We start from the raw sequence: 22,651 nt of genomic DNA on the forward strand, positions 1-22,651 counted from the left end.
TGGTCTCCATCTCCTGACCTCGTGATCCGCCTGCCTTGGCCTCCCAAAGTGCTGGGATTACAGGCGTGAGTCACCGCGCCCGGCCAGTATGATCAATCTTTAAAATATTTTGCATCTCTGACAAATGGATCTCAACGATCTTTTCATTTGCATTTATCTTTGATGAGGCCAGCATCTTTTCCTGTTTTATTGACAATTGACACTCTCTTTCCTAGAAGCTGCCTGAGTTTGTCTTTCTGCTGGGTTTTTGGTCCCGCTCCCATTGTGTTATAGAAGCTCCTTGTAAATTAGGGAAGGAACGATTGTCATTTTCGTGGCAATTTCCCCCAGCTTAATGTGTAACATTAGGTTTTACGTATTTGTAGCCCCACAGAAATTTTTTGTCCGTATGTGATCATATTTATCCATTTTTTTCTTCATGGCTCTGGTCATCTTGGGTTGTTAAAAGACTGCCACAGGCCAGACGCAATGGCTCACACCTATCATCCCAGCACTTTGGGAGGCTGAGGTGGGTGGATGTCTTGAGGCCAGGAGTTGAAGACCAGCCTGACCAACATGGTGAAACCCCGTCTCTACTAAAAATACAAAAATTAGCCAGGCGTGGTGGCGGGTGCCTGTAATCCCATCTACTCAGGAGGCTGAGGCAGGAGAACTGCTTCAACCCGGGAGGCAGAGGTTGTAGTAAGCCGAGGTCACACTACTGCACTCCAGCCCAGGTGCCAGAGCGAGACTTCATTTCAAAAAAAAAAAAAAAGAGAGAGAGACTGCTATAAAGATGGAACCAGGGGGACATCCAATGTGAGGATGCTCAGTGCATGACCCAGCGTACCCTTCAAATGGCAGCATCTTCCTGGAGCCCAGACCTCGCTGGAGTCCCCAGAGTGGGATGGCTCCACGATGGGCCCTTTGGACAGGCACCTGCAATGTCCCCCGAGAGGCCTCCAACCACGATCCGGACGGCCAGTGGGATTCACACAGCCGCTGCCGTGTGGGGCAGCCTAATTTGATGCCAACTCAAACAGACAGAATGAAAACACACTTACGATGCCTCAGTCTGCTTGGGCTGCCATAATGAAGCATGAGAGATCGGGGGCTTATACAACAGACACTTACTTCCCAGAGCTCTGGAGGTTGGAAGCCCAACATCATGCTTCCAGCTGAGGTGGCCTCTGTGGAGGTCTTTCTAGCTAGCAGATGGTGCCTTCTTGCTGCGTAAGGGAGAGGGCTGTGGTCTCTTCCTCTTCTTACAAGGACCCTAATTGCAGCCTGGGGGCCCCACCCCATGACCTCATCTAAACCTAATCACCTCCTAAAGCCCATCCTGGGGCATAGGGCTTCAGTGTAGAAATTTATGAGGGCACCATTCTGTCCAGAGCAGATATGTATGAGACAACTGGCAATTTTAAAAGACTAGTGAACATTAAACTTTATTATCCATTTTTAAAAATAAAGAGATCACAGTCGCTCACGCCTGTAACCCCAGCACTTGGGGAGGCTGAGGCGGGTAGATTACCAGCGGTCGAGAGTTCAAGACCAGCCTAACCAACATGGTGAAACCTCATCTCTACTAAAAATACAAAATTAGCTGGGTGCGGTGGCACACAACTGTAATCCCATCTACTCGGGAGGCTGAGGCAGGAGAATTGCTTAAATCTGGGGAGCCGAGGTTGCAGTGAGCCAAGATGGTGCCATTGCACTCCAGCCTGGGCATCAAGAGCAAAACTCCGTCTCAAACAAACAACAAGAAAAAAAAAGAAATCAGGTGCTATCAAGGGTAGGTGCTGAGGTATACTCCCCACCCTTCCCCTCCAGGACGGGGCTCTGGGGTGTGGGTTGCTGACGGCTCACAGCTGAGACCCTGCACTCAGATTCCGCCTCCCGGCCCAGTTCCACTGCCCTCGCTGGGGCAGCCCCCATCCAGCAATGGGTCAGGGTGGACACAGTGACCATCAGACTGCCCAACGCAGGCCATCCCCGAGGGGCCATCCCAGCTCTGCAGCACGCTGTGGGGTGGCTGAGGCCTTGTATACCTGCAGGGCAGTCCGACCTCCCCTCTGCCCAGGCCAGGGCCCCTCCCTGCCCCCAGCTGTGGCTCCTGAAGGCTCCTGGACACCGGCTGCCTCCTGAGCTGGGGCCTGGAGTCTGTTTCTCAGGGAGGCCAACCTCAGCCACGGGCTGATTTCAGTGAGTTCAGTCGTTTTAGGGAAGCCTGTCAATCCTCCAAGGGAATGCTTCCAATGAGCTTTTGAAGAACAAATGAAACTGATTTATAATCAGCATAACAATCATCAGAGGTAAATGGTGCCTCTGAGGAATCTGAGTTCTCCCTCTGCTTCCCCCAGGCATCTCCCACTCTTCATTACCAGGTTGCAGCACCTAAGAATGTGTAACTGGGCCTGGTGCGGTGGCTCACGCCTGTAATCCCAGCACTTTGGGAGGCCGAGGCGGGAGGATCATGAGATCTGGAGATCAAGACCATCCTGGCTAACACGGTGAAACCCCATCGCTACTAAAAATACAAAAAAAAAAAAAAAATTAGCCGGGTGTGTTGGCGGGCGCCTGTAGTCCCAGCTACTCGGGAGGCTGAGGCAGGAGAATGGCGTGAACGCGGGAGGCGGAGCTTGCAGTGAGCTGAGATCGCACTGCGGCACTCCAGCCTGGGGGACAGAGCGAGACTCCGTCTCTTAAGAAAAAAAAAAAAAAAAAAGAATGTGTAACTGGCTAAGCCAAGGTGACTCCAGATTCCAGTATGAAGCCCTCTCGAGAACGAGAAGGGCTGAAATCGCTGACGTTTTGCTCAATTTCATGAGCATGCACGGCCTCCACGCCAGTAACCCCGAGGGCTCGCAGGCACCAGAGCTGACACCGGGTCAGAGCCAGGCACAGGCCAGGGGGGTGCTTTCCCCTCCACCCCAGGAGTCAGGGCAGGATCCCATCTGCCTGTTCTGCACTGGCAGGGGCTGCCCCCAGGGAAATGGGAACAGAGGGGTTTCCCACCCCACTCAGTTAAAGCAGACAGAGAGGATCCAGCCCTAGACCCTCATCCAGGCTCCCAGCACCCCTGGAGGCTAACCTCCCTACCACTCCCCGCTATGGGGGTCAGCCCACCACAGATGCTGCACCCCGCCGCCCTGCAGGCGGGCCATGTGCACACACACACCTGCACACACATTTGCACAATGCTTATAACCTTCCACATGTATTCACACATGCACTCACAATTTCCCGTCTACACATGTCCATACACCTGTTCACACACACACACATACATACACATGCGTTGACACACCCTCACAGACACCTCACATCCTGTCACATACAGGTGCATACCTGCACACCCAGCTGCACACTCATATGAGCAAGTCAGTGCTCGTGGCTTCCTGGCCTTTGTAAATCCCGTGCGTTCACGGGAGGTGTGACGCTTAAGGTATATTTCTCCTCCTTTGGACACTTCAAATTATCTTGTTTCTACTTTTAAAATATGTGACATTTGGGAGTGTTTGCTTTCCAAGTTCCAGCCAGTGGCCAAGCACAGCACACTCTGGAATAACAAAGCCACCGGGAGAGGCTGGGTGTACTCACCCAACCGCGACGGCAAACAAAGGGCCTGTGGGGCCCAGCCCTGCCCTTCCCACAGCCGCTTCTGTCTGTCCCAGGTAGTAAGAACCCAGGCTGGGCCCGGGGCTCAGACTCTCCCAGAGGAAAGTGAGGCCCAGGCCCATGACCTCCACATAGCTTCCCGGTCCCACCTGCTCTGGGTCGGAACTCACTCTCCCCTCATCTGAGGGCTGGAAGATTCGGCTTCTCACCTCCAGCCTGGGATTTCCTCTAAAAGGCCCAGGAAAAGGTGGCCAGCCCTGAGTGAAGACAGCGCTCTGTATCTGGAAGGTTTGAATTTGAACTTGCAGACCGGCATTCCTGCTTCCAAATTTGATTTTTAGTGGCCCCCGATATCCTCAGGCTGCCCTGTGAAAGGGAGGCTGACAGACATAAGCTTGTCCTGCCCCCGAGGGGGGCACCTCTGCAGGGACCAGAGATCAACAGGTGGCTGCTAATGCCCGTGAGAGCACAGCAAACCCAGCCACAGGTGTTTGCCCCTCGCTGAAAAGGTCTTGCTCCTCTGAATATGTGGCAAATAAAACTAATCTCCATGGAATTGTTGGTTTGGTTTGGTTTGCTTTTTTAATGCGGACTTGTATTTGCTTTGCTTTTTGTTTGTTTTCATTTTCAGAAAGTAGCTGTATGTGTTTCCCGTGGCTGCCGTAACAGATGACCCCAAACTGGAGGCTTAAAACAACAGAAATTCATTGTCTCACAGTTGCACAGGCCAGGAGTCCAAAATCAAGGCATCAGCAGGGCCCAGCTCCCTCTGGAGGCTCCAGGGTGGATCTCTCCTGCCTCTACCAGCTTCTAGTGGCTCCCAGCATCCCTGGCTTATGGCTGCATCTCTCCAATCTCTGCTGTGTCCTCACAAGGCCGTCAAATCTCCCTCTCCTTCCTGTTATTAAAGACACCAGGCCGGGAGCGGTGGCTCGTGGCTGTAATCCCAGCACTTTGGGAGGCTGAGGTGGGTGGATCACCTGAGATCAGGGGTTCACGAGCCTGGCCAACATGGTGAAACCCAATCTCTACTACAAAAATTAACCGGCGTGGTGGCAAGCGCCTGTAATCTCAGCTACTTGGGAGGCTGAGGCAGGAGAATCCTTTGAACCCGGGAGGCGGAGTTAGCAGTGAGCCAAGATCACACCACTATAGTCCAGCCTGGGTGACAAGAGCGAAACTCCGCCTCAAAAATAAAAAATAAGGCTGGGTGCAGTGGCTCAGGCCTGTCATCCCAGCACTTCGGGAGGCCGAGGCAGGTGGATCACCTGAGGTCAGGAGTTCGAGACCAGCCTGGCCAACGTGATAAAACCCCGTCTCTACTAAAAATATAAAAATTAGCTGGGTATGGTGGCGCATGCCTGTAGTCCCAGCTACTAGGCAGGCTGAGGCGGGAGAAGCTCTTGAATCCAGGAGGTAGAGATTGTGGTGAGCCAAAAATTGCACCATTGCACTCCAGCCTGGGTGACAGAGCAAGACTGTCTCAAAAATAAATAAATAAAAAATAAAGACACCAGTCATTGGATTTAGGGTCCACCCTAAATCCACGATGACTTAATCTCAAGGACCCAAACTCATTACATCTGGGAAGAGCCCATTTCCAACTGAGGTCTCATTCTGAGAGTCTGTGTGGACAAGGATTTTGGGAGCCACTGCTGAATTCAATACAGTGGCCCTCCGTGTTTGTCCTGGAATTGCAATCGCGTACATTCTAGCCTCTGCAAACCCAGTGCCCCGAGAGCAGCAGCGCCTGGCTGGCAGAGCCTTTCCCGTGGATGCTTCGGAGGTGGAAGCGTCCAGAACTCCCCGGGTGCTGTTCTCCCTGCTTGCAGGAGATGCTGCTCCTGGCCTTTGCCAGCTCATCCTCCCACCCAGCCAGGGAGAGATGGAGTCCTCACTGCAACCCCTCCTGCCACCAGCAGCCCCTTGCACAGCCACAGGCCCCCTCACCTCGCGGCCCCTGCTCCTGCCGCACAGCCTCCAGACCTACTTGTCCCTTGCCTCGCGACAGCAGAGTCCTCCACAACGCTGGCCTCACCATGTGTCAGTCCCACTGGCTAGACTCCCACTGCTCCATAAAGACCCCAGCCTAAGGGGTCCCAGGGCCCAGCCCCCAGCCACACACCCAGCCCCCTCCACACCATACTCACGAGCCTGTGCCGGCCCCACTGTCTCCCTCCTCCCAGGGCGGCTACAGATGGCCCTGTGCGTACACTGCAGGCCATCCTCCAGCCCCGCGTCCTCTCTCTTAGTCTCTGCATGTGGCTTTCCAGTGCCTGGAGGCCACCCGCATCCCCTGGCAGTACCTGTCCTCTGCCTCGAGCACTCTCCTTCTGGGGAAGCTCGGGCCACCTGCCTGCTTAGGGTGACCCTGGGGACTCTCATGGACTCAAAATCTCCCCTCTCTAGCAATCGCCCCACCAGCTCCACATCCAGCCCTGCTTGTACGACGGTTCCCCCGTGTGTTTCTCTCCCCAGCTCTGTGCAGGCAATGACAGGGTCTGTTTGGGGGCCAGTCTGAGACTGTCAGGCACACAGCGAGTGCCGAATAAATGCCTGGTGTGTGCAGGGCATATGCTGAGCACCTGGCAGGGAGGGTCGCAGGGGGTCGGTGGGGGGGAAAGCTGGGTCCATAGCAGGTACTGACAGACACTTGTGAAATGAAGTCAAAAAATGCCAGGATTTCCCCAGTTCCAAGCCAATGATTGATGCCTGCACTTAATCCATGAGTTACAAAACCACATAATTCCCGTATTTGATTCAAATAGTGCAGGAAAGGTGTTGATGAAATGAATTAATTTTATAGTTAAAACATCTTTTTTTTAATAAAGGACCATGAGAACCAAGAGCAACTGGGTTCTGGATGAACTGGACCAGCCGGGGAAGGTCCTGTCCCTGTGTTCCTTAGGGCTGACTCCTAGCACGGAGCCAATTCAGGATTCCCCTGAGGGTTGGTGGTTAAGCACTTGCAGCACAGCCCTGCACAGAAGATAAAGTTAAGCAAAGCGGGAGTGGATTACAGTACTGTTTATAGGGAGCTGGAGGGGCTGCTAGCATGAGTGGATTACAGCGCTGTTTAAACAAGGTAACTGGAGGGGCTGCTCCCCACCAACCCTCAGGGAGAATCCTGAATTGGCGGCATTTGTAAACACTCCCACCAAGGCTGAGTTGAAAAGAGATGTGATATGACAGATTTTTAATTCTAAAATCATCTGAAGGTAAATAGGTCAAATTTAGTGAGCTCTCTTTTAGCTCTGTATCTTTTATTTTCTAATAGAGCTTTTATAAGACACACTATTTTCATAAAATAAATGTTCAGCTATGCTGACTATCAGGATTTATCTTTCCTTTTCTAGGAATTCTCATTCAAAATAAATTTGATGTTCTCCTTACACCCTAGGATTCTGCTTGGAGTCAAAGGCTTGCTGAGTCATTCAAACCTGGGGGAAATTCACCCATACTCTGCACACCCCCATCACCATGGCAGCCTCGCCTCCCACGCCAAGGATAGAGTCCACCTGGGCAAACCGATTGCTGTGCTCAATCATGCATGCAGCCTGCCAAAAGCTCCCCCTCTCCCCGTAGGAGGGACGCAGGGCTCAGCTTCCTGGCTATAGTACAGAAAAGCTTTTTAAGAGAGTCTTACTCTGTCGCCCAGGCTGGAGTGCAATGGTGCGATCTTGGCTCACAACCTCCGCCTCCCAGGTTCAAGCGATTCTCCTGCCTCAGCCTCCCGAGTTGCTGGGATTACAGGTGCACACCACCACACCTGGCTAATTTTTGTATTTTAAGTAGAGACGGGGTTTCACCATGTTGGCCAGGCTGGTCTCGAACTCCTGACCTCAGGTGATCTGCTCACCTTAGCCTCCCAAAGTGCCGGGATTACAGGTGCGAGCCACCACACCCGGCCAGAAAAGCATTCTTAACGGCAAAAGAAAAGCTCCCAGGAGCCAAGGCCCATCCAGCCCTCATGGCCTCATGCACCTGCCCCGCCACTGGGGACCTGTCCCACACCAGGCTTGGGGCTGGTGCACTGCCCTGCCTGCCCAGAGACCCTAGCACCAAAGCCATCAACCCTTGGCCTAAGGGGCTTCCAGAAAAGCCCTGGCTTCACAGGGCTTCAGCAAATGGCTTACCTGCTGCAGGTGGGGGCTGGGTGCTGGGTGTGCTCCTGGTCTGTGAAGAAGGAAGGGGGTGCCCAGAGGGTCTCTGCATCATTACATGGAGACTCTGGCAGGGGGCTGGACACAAGCCCAGGGAAGACAGAGGGCACGGGGGTGGGGGCAGAGGGCCCACGCGAGGGGATGCTGATGTGAACCCCTGGCTCAAGAGCCAGAACTTACCCCTGGGGGGCTGCTCCAGGAGCTAGGAGAAGAGAAATGCAGGGTCTCGGGGCTCACCTAGAGAGGGGGCACAGCAGGCAGAGAACCTCAGGACCTGGGGGAGGGCTGGGAACGCGCTGGGAACGTGCCCCAGGAAGGGAAGGGCGTGTAAAGATTCACCACTTAAGTTCTTAAATAAATAAAAAGACAATTCCTTTCTGGTCCTAAGAAACAGCTAAGAGCTTTGAACTAGAAAAACTAGAATTTCCAAAGGCCACAATGGGAAAACTCAAGCACTTGACGAAGGCTTAGTTTATGGAGAATTAACGATCAAAATGAAACACAAGAACAGAGAACAAGGAGTGAATGGAAGGGCCCGGGAACAGGAACACAGGGCAATTTCAAAGTCAGGTCATATCACGCAAATGCACAAAACCTGAAGTCAACTCAAAGCCCCATCAAAGAGCTCAGTCCTAACACTGGATCCTAGGATGCAGAAAGCACAGTCTTGAAGACACAACCCAACAGCGTGGCTCATGTGTCAGAAACTTCACTACCAGAGAAAGCACACAGATAGGAGGCAAAGAGGGCAACGTTACAGGGTTTCTAAGAGGAAAAGGGTATGTCAGAATGATAAAACACCACACGAATTTGCCCATCTGTTATTCCATTCACTCATCTATCCATCCTTCCATATACCCACCCACTCATTCACCCACCCCTCCACCCTTCCATCCATCCATTTATTCACCCATGAATCCATCCACCCATCCATTGTTCATCCACCCACCCACCCAGCTTCCATCCACTCACCCAGCTTCCAAGCACTCACCCAGCTTCCATCCAACCACCCATCACACATCCATCCATCCATCCATCCGACCACCCATCACACATCCATCCAGCCATCCAACCACCCACCATGCATCAACCCACCCATCCAACTATCCACCATTCATCCATCTATCCACCCATCACACATCCATCCATCCATCCGACCACCCATCACACATCCATCCATCCATCCAACCACCCATCACACAGCCATCCATCCATCCAACCACCCATCACACATCCATCCAGCCATCCAACCACCCATCACAGCCATCCATCCATCCAACCACCCATCACACATCCATCCAGCCATCCAACCACCCATCACACAGCCATCCATCCATCCAACCACCCATCACACATCCATCCATCCATCCGACCACCCATCACACATCCATCCATCCATCCGACCACCCATCACACATCCATCCATCCATCCAACCACCCATCACACATCCATCCAGCCATCCAACCACCCATCATGCATCAACCCACCCATCCAACTATCCACCATTCATCCATCTATCCACCCATCACACATCCATCCATCCATCCATCCAGCCACATCACACATCCATCCAACCACCCATCACACAGCCAATCCATCCATCCAACCACCCATCATGCATCAACCCACCCATCCAACTATCCATCATTCATCCATCTATCCACCCTTCCACCTACTCACCTGCACTCAGCTGCCCACCTGTCCCTCCACCCACTCATCCATCTAATAAACTGCCAGCGTGGGCCATTCTTTAGGCAGTGGGGTTATAAGAATGAACAAAACAGATCCCTGCCCTCATGGAGTTTCCATCTAGGTAAAAAAATGTCACATGTTCAGAAAAACCAAAAATACATGAAGAGTTATAGCAGATGGAAAAAGCAGAGGGGGAAGCTTTGAAGGGGTGCTGGCATGGAGGTGGAGGGGAGGGGAGGGGTCAAGCTGCAGAACTCAGGCAGGGCAGCCATCAAAGTAGGGTCAGGACCAGAAAGGGTGGGCACAGCTAAGGCTCCTCGCCAAGCCCTTTCCACCCCATCAGATTCCAACCAAACCTGAGAAAGTACCTCCAGCCTCCAACATACATGGCTCACGTGCTCACACACACTCACATGCTCACACACACTCACATGCATGCCCACAGGCACACACAGGGGTTCCCACCGCAGGGCAGTGGAGGCAGAGCCCCAGCCCTTTCCTGTTCTGCAACGTGACAGTCCCACACCAGCAAGGCCCCCACCGGAGATAGGAGCTGCACAGAAAAGCCCAGGCGGCTGCAGCCTTAGCAATGGGTCATGCATAGCAGTCCACTGCCAGTCAGGACCCTGCCTCTTCCCGGGGACTTCAGAACCCCTGTGGCATGCAGCCCCAGGCAGAAGCCAGGCCAGCAGAGGCCCCCAGCCACCAGGGCCTTTGTCCAGCAACAGAGCTGTGGGGGAGCACGTGCTACCAACTCGGCCCTGCAAGGCAGGCTGACATAGAGATAGAGGGACAGACAGGGCAGGGCCACATGGCGTCCCAACAGCTCAGGTGATGCTCCCTGACCCTGGCTATCCCCAGGTTCACATTTGGGGATGAGGACATGAGCACTTTCACAGCAACCTCCTCCAGAGGTGAGCACAGTCCACACATGACCTTCCCTACAAGGCAGGCCGCAGCACCTGGCTGGTCAGATGAGTACACGAAGGTTCAGAGAGGGCAGTTACTTGTGCTGGGTCACACAGCTGCATGGGTGGGAGCTGGAGTTAAGCCTGCATCTGCCTTAATGTCCACACAGAGCTTGCAGGGACGGGTGCAGTGAATGAGTGCACCTCACCGCCTTCCCTGGACAGGTGTCCCCTCCGAATGTCCCTATAGGAGAGGCCGACCAGGGGGTGGGATTGCAGGGGCCTCAGCACCCCATTCCAAACCCCCACAGCACTGCTGTCAGGACAGAGGTTTCCTGAGCAAGATCCTGGCTAGTGCCTCAGTTTCCCCAGCTGTAATAAATCCATCCCCCAAGGCAGGGATTTCTGTCTCTCTTGGCCAGGAGCATTCCCCAGCACTAACAGGCTGATGTGAGTGAAACAGCTCATTTGGTACGGCTGTGAGCTACGCACCTGCGCAAGGGCGAGGTTACTATTACTGGTCCCTGTTCCTCCTGTTCCTCACTGCCTTCCTGAGACGGGAGGCACCCTCTGTTCACCCCTCCATGCCCCACTCCCTCTCCTCCTCCCCAGCTCCCACCGGGAACTGCTGTCTGTCAGCACCCACGTCTGCCCTTGGGTTTCACGCATTGTTTGACTTTCTCACCTCCTGGTGACTTGCTCTGCACCTGGAATCCCTCCTGAGTCACACCTACAGGCGGCCCAGCCCCGCCCCACCTGGCAAGGTAGCCAGGAAAGCCCTCAGCAGGAGGCCCAGACCCCCGCCCCACAAGGAGGGAGCTGGGAAGGGGGAGGCCAGGGGAGCCCGGCACTGCAGAAGCCGCTTGTCCAGGGCTGGCCTTCTCTGCGTGACTGCATTAGTGTCTCTGAAGCAAATTCCCAGATGATCTCCAGACACACCCATTTAAAAAAATAAGAAATGCATTCCAGCAGCAAAGAAAAATGATTCCCACTGATCCACTGCTTTGCTGTTTCTTACGGGAGTCACCTACACGCTGAGGGCTGGAAACCCTGCCGAACCTGAAGGATGGGTGCATGTTTGACCGTCTTTCTGGCGCTTGCAGCAGCTCCAAGCTGAAGGCTCCAGCAGCATACGGGCCCAGCAGGCCCAGGCGACTCCAGCCTGAAATCACCCTCGGGGACACAGCCTTTCAGAAGAGGGGCTCCCTACAACCTCCCTCTCCACAACACCGACGATGGAGGAGAGACTAGGAAATAACCCACCCTGTAATGGGCTACACGGTGGCCCCCAAAAGGAAGTGTCCACATCGTAATTCCTAAAATCTGGGAATGTTACCTTATATAGCAAAAGAAGGAATTTTACTTATATGGCAAAAGTGCAATTAAGGATCTTGAGATGAGGCAATCCGATTAGCAGGTGGGCTCGATGCAATCACAACATGAATGATCGTAAAATGAGCGCAGAGGGAGATGAGAAGCAAGGGGAAGGGCTGGTGCACAGGGAGGCAGAGCCTGGAGCCAGGCAGCCACAAGCCAAGGCCTGCAGCCACCAGGCGCCGGGGAGGCAGGGGGGCTCCTCCTAGAGCCTCCAGGAAGCGCAGCCGGCCCTGCCAACACCTTGATTTCGGCCTTCCAGCTGCAGAACTGAGGGAAGGCATGTCTGTTATTTTCAGCGCTCCGGTTTGTGATCACTTATCACAGCAGTCCTAGGAGAACGAGGCCCAGAACACACCGAGGAAACCAGCCAGTCAGCAGGAACCCTCTTCCAGGGTCAATCCCCTGAGGAAGCTGCACCCCAAAGCCTCCCAGCGTCTCCTGGAGCCTACACAGACCTGGAGCCACGGGAGATAAAACATTCCTTGTTTGCCAGGGCTCTTATGGCACCGGGAAGACAGCGGCATGAGGACCCAGTGTGCCGAACAAACACAGCGTCTCCTGGGCCCGAGTGGACTCGGGAAGTCCTGGTTGCCAAGACTGGTAGGGGAGGGGCAACCACAGGACTCTGGACACCACAACACCTGGTCCCTGGCACTGGGGGTACACACAGCTGGCACTTAGGGGGCGGTCAGCCCTGCTGATCACCAAGACATGAGGGTCCCTACAGCCCCAGCACCACCCTGGGTACAGAACCCCATCTCGACTCCCCCTGCAGGGCGTCTCCAACCCCCTCAAAACAAACCCAGGGTCCTTCCAAGCCAAGGCGTGGGCCAGGGACTTGGCTCTCTTTAGAAGGACATTGGTGGCAGCTCAGGAGGCCTCCAGGACCCAAGATGAGTGTGAGCCTGGTGGTGGGTCCTGCCTAGGGGGGACAGGGCCCAGCCAACACTCCCTGGTCCTGGAGTGAGGGGGACGCAGACTTCACGCTGCCCTCGGCCCAGCACACGCCAAGAAGACAGTGCCACTGTCGGGCAGGCGGGGCTCCCCTGTGCCCTCCAGGCCTCAGTAGTTGCTTTTCTCCAGGGGCCATGGGGGTGAGCACAGCCTGGAAACAGCCTTGTCCAGGGAGGGTAGGGTTGAGGGGGGACATTCGGGTGGGATGGGCCTGGGTCTTCCACCCGGGGGAGAGGGCACTGTGCAGCCTGGCGCCCCACTGAGCACTTGGCTCCTTATGGTAGGGAGAGGACTGGCCCTGCCATGCCTCGGAGGGAGGCACGTTGGGGGGCCTGGATGTGGGGCCAGGGTCTGGCCATGCTCCTGCTAGACATGGAAAGACGACCGAGGAAGGTGAGCCAGGCAGCTGTGCACAGCAGGGCTGGAAGGGACGTGCCCGGTGGGTTCGTTATCAGCATGCAGGGAAACCGTGCCAACTACGAACAGCAGCGTGCCCGGGCTCAGCTGGAATGCTAGCGAAAACCTCACTCATCACGAGAAAAGGCTGCTCAGCACCCCAACGGTTCAAATTCCCCTGGCCACACCAGTGTGGGCCAGGACAGACAGTGCACTAGTGACAGATCAACGTCCAGAAAAAATGAGCACGAATTCTTAATTCATCACTTGGAGTTGGGGGTCACGAACTGCCCTCGTTAATACAAAGTCTACCCCCACTATGTCCAGCCAGCTTCATCTGATAAGTGTAACCCCACCACACCCAGCCCTGGGAGGCCAGAGGTGCGTGATTAACCTGGCCCCTGGCCCCCAGGAGCAGGACACAGGCGGCTTTGTCTGTCCACACCAGAGAAAGGGCTTGAAAGTGCTGACCGGAAGCGGGTGAGAGAGCAGAGAACACTCGCCCCCGAGGTTGTCTGGGTCACTACTCTCAGGGCAGAGGCTCAATTCGGACTCTCCAGCAGCTCCTGGCAGCCCTGGGTCCAGATCGTGGCCGGTTATAAACAGCAGAGACTGCCAGACCCCCACCACAGCGCCGAAGGCGGGGCCTGCTCACTACGCATGCCTTCAACAAATATTTACCAGGTGTGAGTGGTCGAGATTGTTTAATTAGGGAGAGGAGACACCAGGAGCAGCCGGGGTTGTTAGCAAAATAATGGACCCCAAAAGGTGTCCACATCTTCATCTCTGAAAGCCAAGGATGTGTGACCTCATGGCCTAAGGGACTTTGCAGATGTGATTAAGGATCTTGAGACGGGGCAGTCATCCTGCATTACTGTGTGGCCCCAAAGTCATCACAAGGCTCCTTGTAAGCGGTGGGAGGGTGAGGGGCAGAAGGTGCTACAGTGGTGGAAGCAGGGGTCGGAGTGAGGTGAGGAAGGTGCCAGGGACTAAGGACCAGGTGGCCTCCAGCAGCTGAGGAAGGCAGAGCAGGAGGCCCTCCCCAGGGCCTCCCGGAGCAGCCCCGCCCACGCCCCTGACTGCAGGGCTCCTGCCCTCCAGAACAGTAAGAATGAATCCGTGCTGCGTTAAGCCCCCCGTGTGTGGAAATGTTACAGCGGCCACAGGAGACTCATGCAGGGGTGAGCGAGCGTGCCCAGCCCTGCTGTCACGGAGCCCACACTCTCTCTGCAGAAGCAGCATCCCTCCAGTGCACGCACAGACGCCCATGACCTGCAGCCAGCCCGGCCAGGCAGCCTTGTCTCCCCTCAACAGCACAGACTTCGAAGTCACGGGGAACGGCGTGCGTTTTAAACCATAGCGAGGTTTCTATTGCATGCGGCTCGTCTTCAGGCCACTTTTCTAACTGTGGGCCAGACATTTCTGGGCAGATGTTTGTTCCTCACTGACTCACATTCTACACCTAGTTCAGCTCGCCCACCTCCAAGCTGTCCGGGTGGGACACGGGAAACCCTCTGCTCCTGCGCTTAGCGTCCGCAAAGGTAAACACATCGCAGAAACCTGCCTGCCACCCTGGAGTAGCCCGTGGTCCTCGCAGACACGCGACAGGCAGGCCAGTGAGAAGTGCCAACAGCCCTGGTTCCCAAACTCCTTAGCTCCTCAGCGAAGGAGCACCCACGGCTGAATTGTGTCCCCAGAAAGATACGCTCAGTTACGAACTCCCAGTACCCTTGAAAGTGACCTTGTTTGGAAATAGGGTCTTTGTAGAGGTAATCGACTTAGGATGAGATCATTAGGGTGGGTCCTAATCCAGTGACCGGTGTCCTTACAATGAGATGGAAACCTGGACAGACAGACGTGCACGGAAGAACACAGTGTGAAGACGGAGGCGGAGACTGCAGTGATGCATCCGTGAGGCAGATACCACCTGGGGCTACCAGAAACTGGAAGAGGCCAGGAGGGGCCCTCTCCTAAAGCCTTCAGAAAGAGCACAGCCCTGCAGGGACCTTGGTTTTGAATTTCTGGCCTCCAGAACAGTAAGACAAGAGACTTTTTTCTCTTTTTCTTTTTTAGACAGAGTCTCGCTCTGTCGCCCAGGCTGGAGTGCAGTGGCGCCATCTCGGCTCACTGTAACCTCCGCCTCCCAGGTTCAAGCGATTCTCCTGCCTCAGTCTCCCAAGTAGCTGGGATTACAGGTGCCTGCCACCGCGCCTGGCTAATTTTTGTGTTTTTAGTACAGACGGTGTTTCACCATGTTGGTCAGGCTAGTCTTGAACTCCTGACCTCAGGTGATCCACCTGCCTCGGCCTCCCAAAGTGATAGGATTACAGAGGTTCTAGTTTTGAACTCCTGACCTCAAGTGATCCGTTTGCCTCGCCCACCCAAAGTGCTGGGATTTCAGGCGTGAACCACTGCACTTGGCTTGAGACAACAGATTTCTGTCGTCTTCAGCCACTCAGTTTGTGCTGATCAGTTACAGCAGCCCCAGGAAGCTCACGGAAGCCGGAGGAGGACTGCAGGGTGTGAGGACCGTGCTGGGCCCCAGTGCTGGTGGGCTGTGCCTGCACACGCCACACAAGACGCTAATTCTGTTTATCAAAAGCCCCAGCTTTGGGGGAAGAAATTGAGTGGAGAACAGGAGATATCTGGCTACATTGACCCACACCCTGATCCCCCGGCAAGATTTTAATAGAAAACAGTTACCCAGAAATGAAATAATGCCCCAGCTTTACAGCTACGTACCAGAGACATGGCAAATCTCAAAACCTGGACTCTGTAGAAAAAGCCAAATGCAAAAGACTTGAGAAGCACCAAGGAGAGAAAAACTTGAAGTAATCCTGAATTATCTGAAAAGCACGTTTTCCCAAGAAAGGATTCTGTTTCTGCTTTATTTGAGATTTTAATTACAGGTTATGTAATGAGTTTTATTTTGAATGATAATTAACGCTCAAGTTTAAGGACTAACTGCGACTTTACTAGGAATACTTGGAAGTGAAGCTTTAATCCTGGAAGCCACAGTGAGCACTGGCCCACATGCAACCCTGCGCTAAGCAGACGTCACTCCGCAGGGTGATGGCACAGCTTGCCATGAATGAGGACCTTATCTGAAAGTGCAGAACTTGCAGGCTGGGAGGGATGAGTGCGTCAGCAGATCACATGAAGATGGAAACCCCATGACTCTGATAAGAGAACCCAAAATAGGCCGGGCACGGTGGCTCACGCCTATAATCCCAGCACTTTGGGAGGCCAAGGCGGGCAGATCACGAGGTCAGGAGATCGAGACCATCCTGGCTAACATGGTGACACCCCATCTCTACTAAAAAAAAAAATACAAAAAATTAGCCGGGCGTGGTGGTGGGCACCTGTAGTCCCAGCTACTCGGGAGGCTGAGGCAGGAGAATGGCATGAACCTGGGAGGCAGAGCTTGCAGTGAGCCGAGATCGCGCCACTGCACTTCAGCCTGGGCGACAGAGCGAGACTCTGTCTAAAAAAAAAAAAAAGAGAGAACCCAAAATAAAACTCACAGCTGGAGTGACGTACACATTTTACAACAGAATCGCAGAAGGGCTATAATTTATTTTTAAGATTTTCCCATGAGCACACAGGTGATTATGTTTTTACACCAGAAGTTTCTCTGTCCTTGAACCTACACAGATTGTCCTTGGCCCTAGGAGGCCCTCGCAGGGACAGTTGGGGACCATGACCTGGGGCGGGGGGGCTCATACAGGACAATTGCTATTGTCCCAGCCTAGGGAGTTGGTACAAAGCTCAAAGCCAGCAGCACTGAAGTGCTCCCAAGTGGCTACTCACCTACTCGGTTCCTGATTCCCAAACCAAGCTAAGGCCCCAGCTAGGGAGCACCCGACACTCCCGAAGTCCACGTGGCGTGGACGTACAGGGCCCACAGCACTTTGGGAGGCCGAGGTGGGCGGATCAGAAGGTCAGGAGTTCGAGAACAGCTTGGCCAACATGGTAAAACCCTGTCTCTACTAAAAACACAAAAATTAACCAAGCGTGGTGGTGCATGCCTGTAATCCCAGCTACTCGGGAGGCTGAGGCCGGAGAATTACTTGAACTCAGGAGGCAGAGGCTGCAGTGAGCCAAGGTTGTGCCACTGCACTCCAGCCTGGGCAACAGAGCAAGACTCATCTCGGGGGGGGGCGGGGGGAGATTATTCTCGCAGCCCCTGGGGTCCTAAAAGCAGGCGATCAAGAATAAACTCAACCCTAACAAAGCAGCCCCGGCCCACTGATGCACACAGGAGGGGCACCCAGGTCTGCCTTTACCCAGACATGAGGTGAGTGAAAGTGACTTGTTGCCGTCCCCCTCCAAGATGTTCAGCCTTGCAGAAAAACCCGCCTTTCCTGTGATATCAGAGCTGCCACTCAGGAATGCGCCCCACGGGAAGACGAAGACGTTACCGTGATGACAAATCACCCGCTCACAGCACGGACAGAGATGAGGAAGGGAAGTGCTTCCCGGGAATGCCCAGAGGCCTGGAGCCCACGCTCCCACTCACAGCTGTGATGAGCACGAGGGCGGACCCACATGGGAGCTTAGCCAGTGCTCACACGGGCAGGACAGAGTCAGACATACCTCGGCGTCCCCTAGGAAGGGGCAAAGGAGACAGGGAAGGGAAGTGTGCGTGATTGGAGGGTCCGGTTCCTCCTAGCTCAGCACCAGAGGCAGCACAGGCAGCACTCTGACCACAACACAGAATGAGTTTCAGGCCCTGAGGGCATTATCTCTGGCCTACGTGGAGGGGCGGGATGGCCAGCCCTTGTCTCATTTGCACACGGTGCCTGCTGCAGACCGGCGGGCATGTTCTGTTGGGCGGAGGACGCTGCTGTCTGCATCTAGTGCAGAGGGAGGAAGGTGACAATGACAAGCAAACACCGCCATGGGGGTGAGGGCTGCAGGGAGGACAGAGGAGCGGGGACAGGGAGGGAACATTCAGGGAAGACCTGGGGGAGGGTGCGCTGGAGGGGCAAGCACCACGGTGAGAGAGGCCAGTGTGTGTCCCGAAGGCCAGAGTGACCTCAGCCTGGGGAGCCGGGGGTGAGGCTAGACCTCTGAGTGCCACAGGCCCAGTGACTGCACTTTATACTGGAGCACCGGTCACCCCAGGAAGGCCTGAACACTGATGTGACAAATGCCTGCTTCACCAGGCATCCTGGGCGCTCCGTGAAGAAGGGATCGTCAGGGCAGGACGAGGGTGGCAGGGAGGGCAGGAGAAGGCCCCACCAAGGTGATAACATGAAAACAGGGACAGGCAGCAGAGAGAAGAACTGGGCTGGGGAGGCAGCGTCATTAGGTCGTGGCAAGAGGCTGAACGTGGGGCCAAGGGGCATCCACTGTGAGCCCGTGGGCTGAAATGAGGGATGGGGAGAGGAAGCAGGATCAGAGCAGGGAGTATCTGGAGTTGGTACTGGGGACACCCTCCAGGGGCCCAGAGGGAAGAGGCTGGAGGCCCGGGGCATCTGACCCTCCCAGGAGCAGCTGTGAGACTCACCTCTCACAACAGATCCCCAAGTCGAATCCTGGCCCCGCCCGCCTGGTGCTGCACCTGGGTGTTGACAGAACTGGGATGACAACTGTCCCACCTCCTGGGTTGTCACAGATACATGGGAAAGGCCGAGTGAGAGCAGAGCCCAGGACTTCCGTTCTTGGTCACCAGTAGAGAGTACTGTTCCCAGTTTAGGTTTTTAGTTTTTTTGTTTTTGAGACAGTCTCACTCTGTCGCCCAGGCTGGAGTGCAGTGGCATGATCTCGGGTCACTGCAACTTCCACCTCCTGGGTTCAAGCGATTCTCCTGCTTCAGCCTCCCAAGTAGCTGGGACTACAGGCGTGTGCCACCACACCTGGTTAATTTTTTGTATTTTTAGTAGAGACAAGGTTTCACCGTGTTGGCCAGGATGGTCTCAATCTCCTGACCTCGTGATCCACGTGCCTCGGCCTCCCAAAGTGCTGGGATTACAGGTGTGAGCCACCGTGCCCAGCCGGTTCCCATTTTAGTAATGAGTGAGTGGTCGTAATTGTTTAATTAGGGAGAGCAGACACCAAGAGCAGCACCAGGATTCAAAACCAAGTCCTAAGGCCAGTCCTGATTTAATGAGGTCAGGTTTCTTGTGGGGAAGGAACAGCGGCCTCCCAGCCCTTCGGGTGTGAGGTTAACAGCTGCAAAGCCCCTCCGGGGCCACTGCATACCACCCATCACACTGCCCCTTTCAACCAGCACAGAAGGCGCCTTTTACAAAATGCTGTTAAACAAATGATGCAAGAGGAAGGATCTAAGCTGGTAAACCTGGCCGGCCGTTGACCCTCGAGGGTCTACAGCTGCAGCTCAGAAGCCAGAATGCCTGGGTTTGAATCCTGACCCCACCCTCCACAGTGCCAGCAGGGTCCTTGCCCTCAGCACTGAGGCTGGTTCTCTGCCGTGGGGCGGCCCTGTGCACTGCAGATGTCAAGCAGCATTCCTGGCCTCAACCCACCAGCAACCCCACCCCCAGCTGTGACAACCAAAAATGTCTGATTTTGTCAAATGTCCCTGGGGGCAAAATCACCCCTAGTGGAGAACCACTGGGCTAGATGCTTTGATGTCTTGTACCTCAGTTTCTATGACCCCATTATAAAATGGGATCATAGAGCTGCCTCGAGAAGTCAATGAGAAAATACGTGTAGAATCATCTAGAGCAGTAACCAGCAGAGCAGAGCACCACTAAACATTAGCTACAATCCGGCCAGGCGTAGTGGCTCACGCCTGTAAACCCAACACTTTGGGAGGCCAAGGCAGGCGAATCACCTGAGGTCAGGAGTTTGAGACCAGCCTGGCCAACATAGTGAAACCCAGTCTCTACTAAAAATACAAAAAATTAGCCAGGCGTGGTGATGCATGCCTGTAGTCCCAGCTACCCAGGAGGCAGAGGTTGCAGTGAGCTGAGATCACACCACTGAACTCCAGCCTGGGTGACACAGTGAGACTCAGTCTCAAAACACACACACCCAGTAGCTACAGTCCCTGCCATCCTGGGGGACAGAGACATGGAAGTGTGTGAACCACACCCAGCATGGGGGTGGACCAACAAAAGCATAAGCAAGGCACCCAGGAAGCTTCAAGGGAGAAAACCTATGATCCATCTGAGGAGGTCAGGAAACTTCCAGAACCTTCTCAGAGCAGGGTACAGCTGCGGAAGCAGATTTTGAGGGAGGCCCATGATGGGCAGATGGATGGGGAGGAGACACATTTCAGATGAAGGGATGGCAGGTGCAGAGGGGAGACGGAACAGGGCCCTGTGTCTGGACCCACAGGAGCCAAGTCAGAGCCTCAGCAATTTAATAACAAACACAGCTACAATGTTTACAAAAAGACCGAGGGGCTGAGAACCGAGGAACACCAGCCCGTGTTTGCCTCTCAGGGTTGTTCAGGACTCTCTGCGGAGCTGAGAAACTGGGAGGCCATCCCAGGCACATCTAAGATGCCGGAGCCTTAAGGCTTCCTGCCCTCGTCCCTTTCGGAGAATGGGATGGCTGCAGACCCCAACCACAGTCCCAACGCCGTGAGTGGGTGGCAGCCCTCCTTTCCCTGCAAAGATCAGGGGAATCCACAGACTCTGGGGCCTTGGACTTCTCTAAGGCCAAAATGGATTTCAGGGACACGGGAGAGCTGTCAGTATTTTCTCCAGCATCAGATTTGTTGAGCTTTTCCTGAAATTAATTGCTACTTCCTTCATCCAGCTCCTGCTGTCTCCTGTCCCGCAACACAGGAAGCCAGGGGCTTTCAGCAGCCACTTGGGCCGATTCCAACCTTGCAACCGTGAGGCCCCCGAGCTCAGCTTACCAGGGAGCAAGTAATAAAACCCCTCTGACGACAGCACCACTTTCATCGTGAATAAATGAGCTCAATTACCTCCACGCAGAAAAAGGAGTGCTTCAAAGGGAAAGAGGGAAAAGGGGAGGAAGAGGGACGGAGTAGAAATAATCAGTCTTAATTAGCCTTATCTCCGAGGGAAATACATATGATAATTTTGGTACCCAAAGAGATTCAAATTAGTCTCATGCCAATCATTACATGTTAGTGGGTCTTACTGGTGATGACAGACTTGGCCGTTCCCCAGTCATTAGTTTTCTAAAAATGACTCTCCCGATGAAAAGAAAACCTGAGAAGCTCAGAAGGTGGGTTCCCCCCAATGGGTCAATCATCTTCAGAGGGTATCTGCTGGCCCAGGGGTCCCCAGGGGCCTCGACCACCCCTGCCCAGTGCAGCCCCAAGCTTCCTGCAGCCTGGACTGGCGGCCTCTCAAAGCCACGTTAGACGTTACCCTAGGGCTCCTGACTCATCTGATAAAGCCAGAGGTGGGGGGTGCTTGCACGGTCCCCTCTACCCATGAAAAAGCCAACGGCACAGATGAACTTGGTCACCCGCCAGAACGGGCTGGGGGAGGTCTGGCTGTGTGCGCTGGCCTGGTATACGGTAGGTACTATCTGCGGAGTAAAGATGGCGTCCTTGCCAACTCTTGGGAGCGTAACAGGCCCCTTCCCAGGGACCCGCGGCCACGGCTTCTTCATCTGAAGCAGGAAAGCCGACAAAGCGCCCCCCACCCAGGCCACATGGCGGGCACTGGCTCGGGGAAGGGGCGCTGACCGTGCTGGCCGCTGCTACATCCAAGCTGGCCCTTCAGAGAGGCAGAGCAGCCCACTCAAGGCCGTGAGGGGCAAAGGGGAGGAAGGGGACCTGGGGAAGCTGACACAGAACAGGAATCCACTGAAACTCAGAGCAGAGGAGGGGACCTGGTTCAGGCCTGCTCATACCTGGAGTCGTCCCCACCCCCAAACCCAACGCAGGTGTGGGCTGTGGGAGGCGGGGGTCTCCCGCTGCCTCTGCCTGCCTGCCTGCCTTGCCCACAGCCGAGCCCCGGTATAGCCAGGAATTTAGGATTAGCACTCAGTGAGAGACAGCGGGGGGAAGAGCCCCAGACCCAGACGGCACCAACAGACAGCCACAGACTAGCAGGCGTGGGAACACCACGGGGCAGGTGACCACACTGCCTTCCTTCCACCTGCCATATGACCAGAGGGCCACCAACCTGGAGTGCAGGAAGTCAGAGCCGGGAGCACCCCTGCATCAGGCTGCCAACACCTGTGCTGGTGGTTTTCCCTCCACTTCTGATGCAGAGAACCTTGGAAGCCATCCTTCCTCTCTCTCTGCTCCCCTGCGCTCTTCCTGCCTGATAAATACCTGCTAATACCTCAAGCCCTTGTTATAAGCTCGATAAACTTGTGCTATGTGCTGCTAACGAGCAGCTAACGATTGCTCAGGTGTTTATATTAAACAGATTAATCGAGGACACAGTCGATGGAAGAGTCTCAAAGTTATCTCCGGTATGAACCAAATCCCGCCTAATCCCAGAGAGCTTTCAAAAAAAAAAAAAAAAGACAGACTATTCACCACTGGGACCATTGTAAACTCGTTTATCAAATGAGCTGTCATTTTGTGGAACAGCCAATCAAAGACCAAAGCAAGATGTGCGGCTGACTGAGATGCAGAGAACGTGTGTTTCTGT

The 22,651-nt window shown here is 54.6% G+C and overlaps 1 protein-coding gene across 2 annotated transcripts in view; it reads right to left on the bottom strand.

Annotated features, from left to right (window-relative positions):
* Window positions 1–22,651, bottom strand: part of CELSR1 (cadherin EGF LAG seven-pass G-type receptor 1) — a 185,724-nt gene that overhangs the window by 86,289 nt on the left and 76,784 nt on the right. The gene's annotated exons all lie outside the window — the stretch shown is intronic.

Source organism: Pan paniscus, chromosome 23 (assembly GCF_029289425.2).
Source record: "Pan paniscus chromosome 23, NHGRI_mPanPan1-v2.0_pri, whole genome shotgun sequence".
NCBI classification, from domain to species: domain Eukaryota; kingdom Metazoa; phylum Chordata; class Mammalia; order Primates; family Hominidae; genus Pan; species Pan paniscus.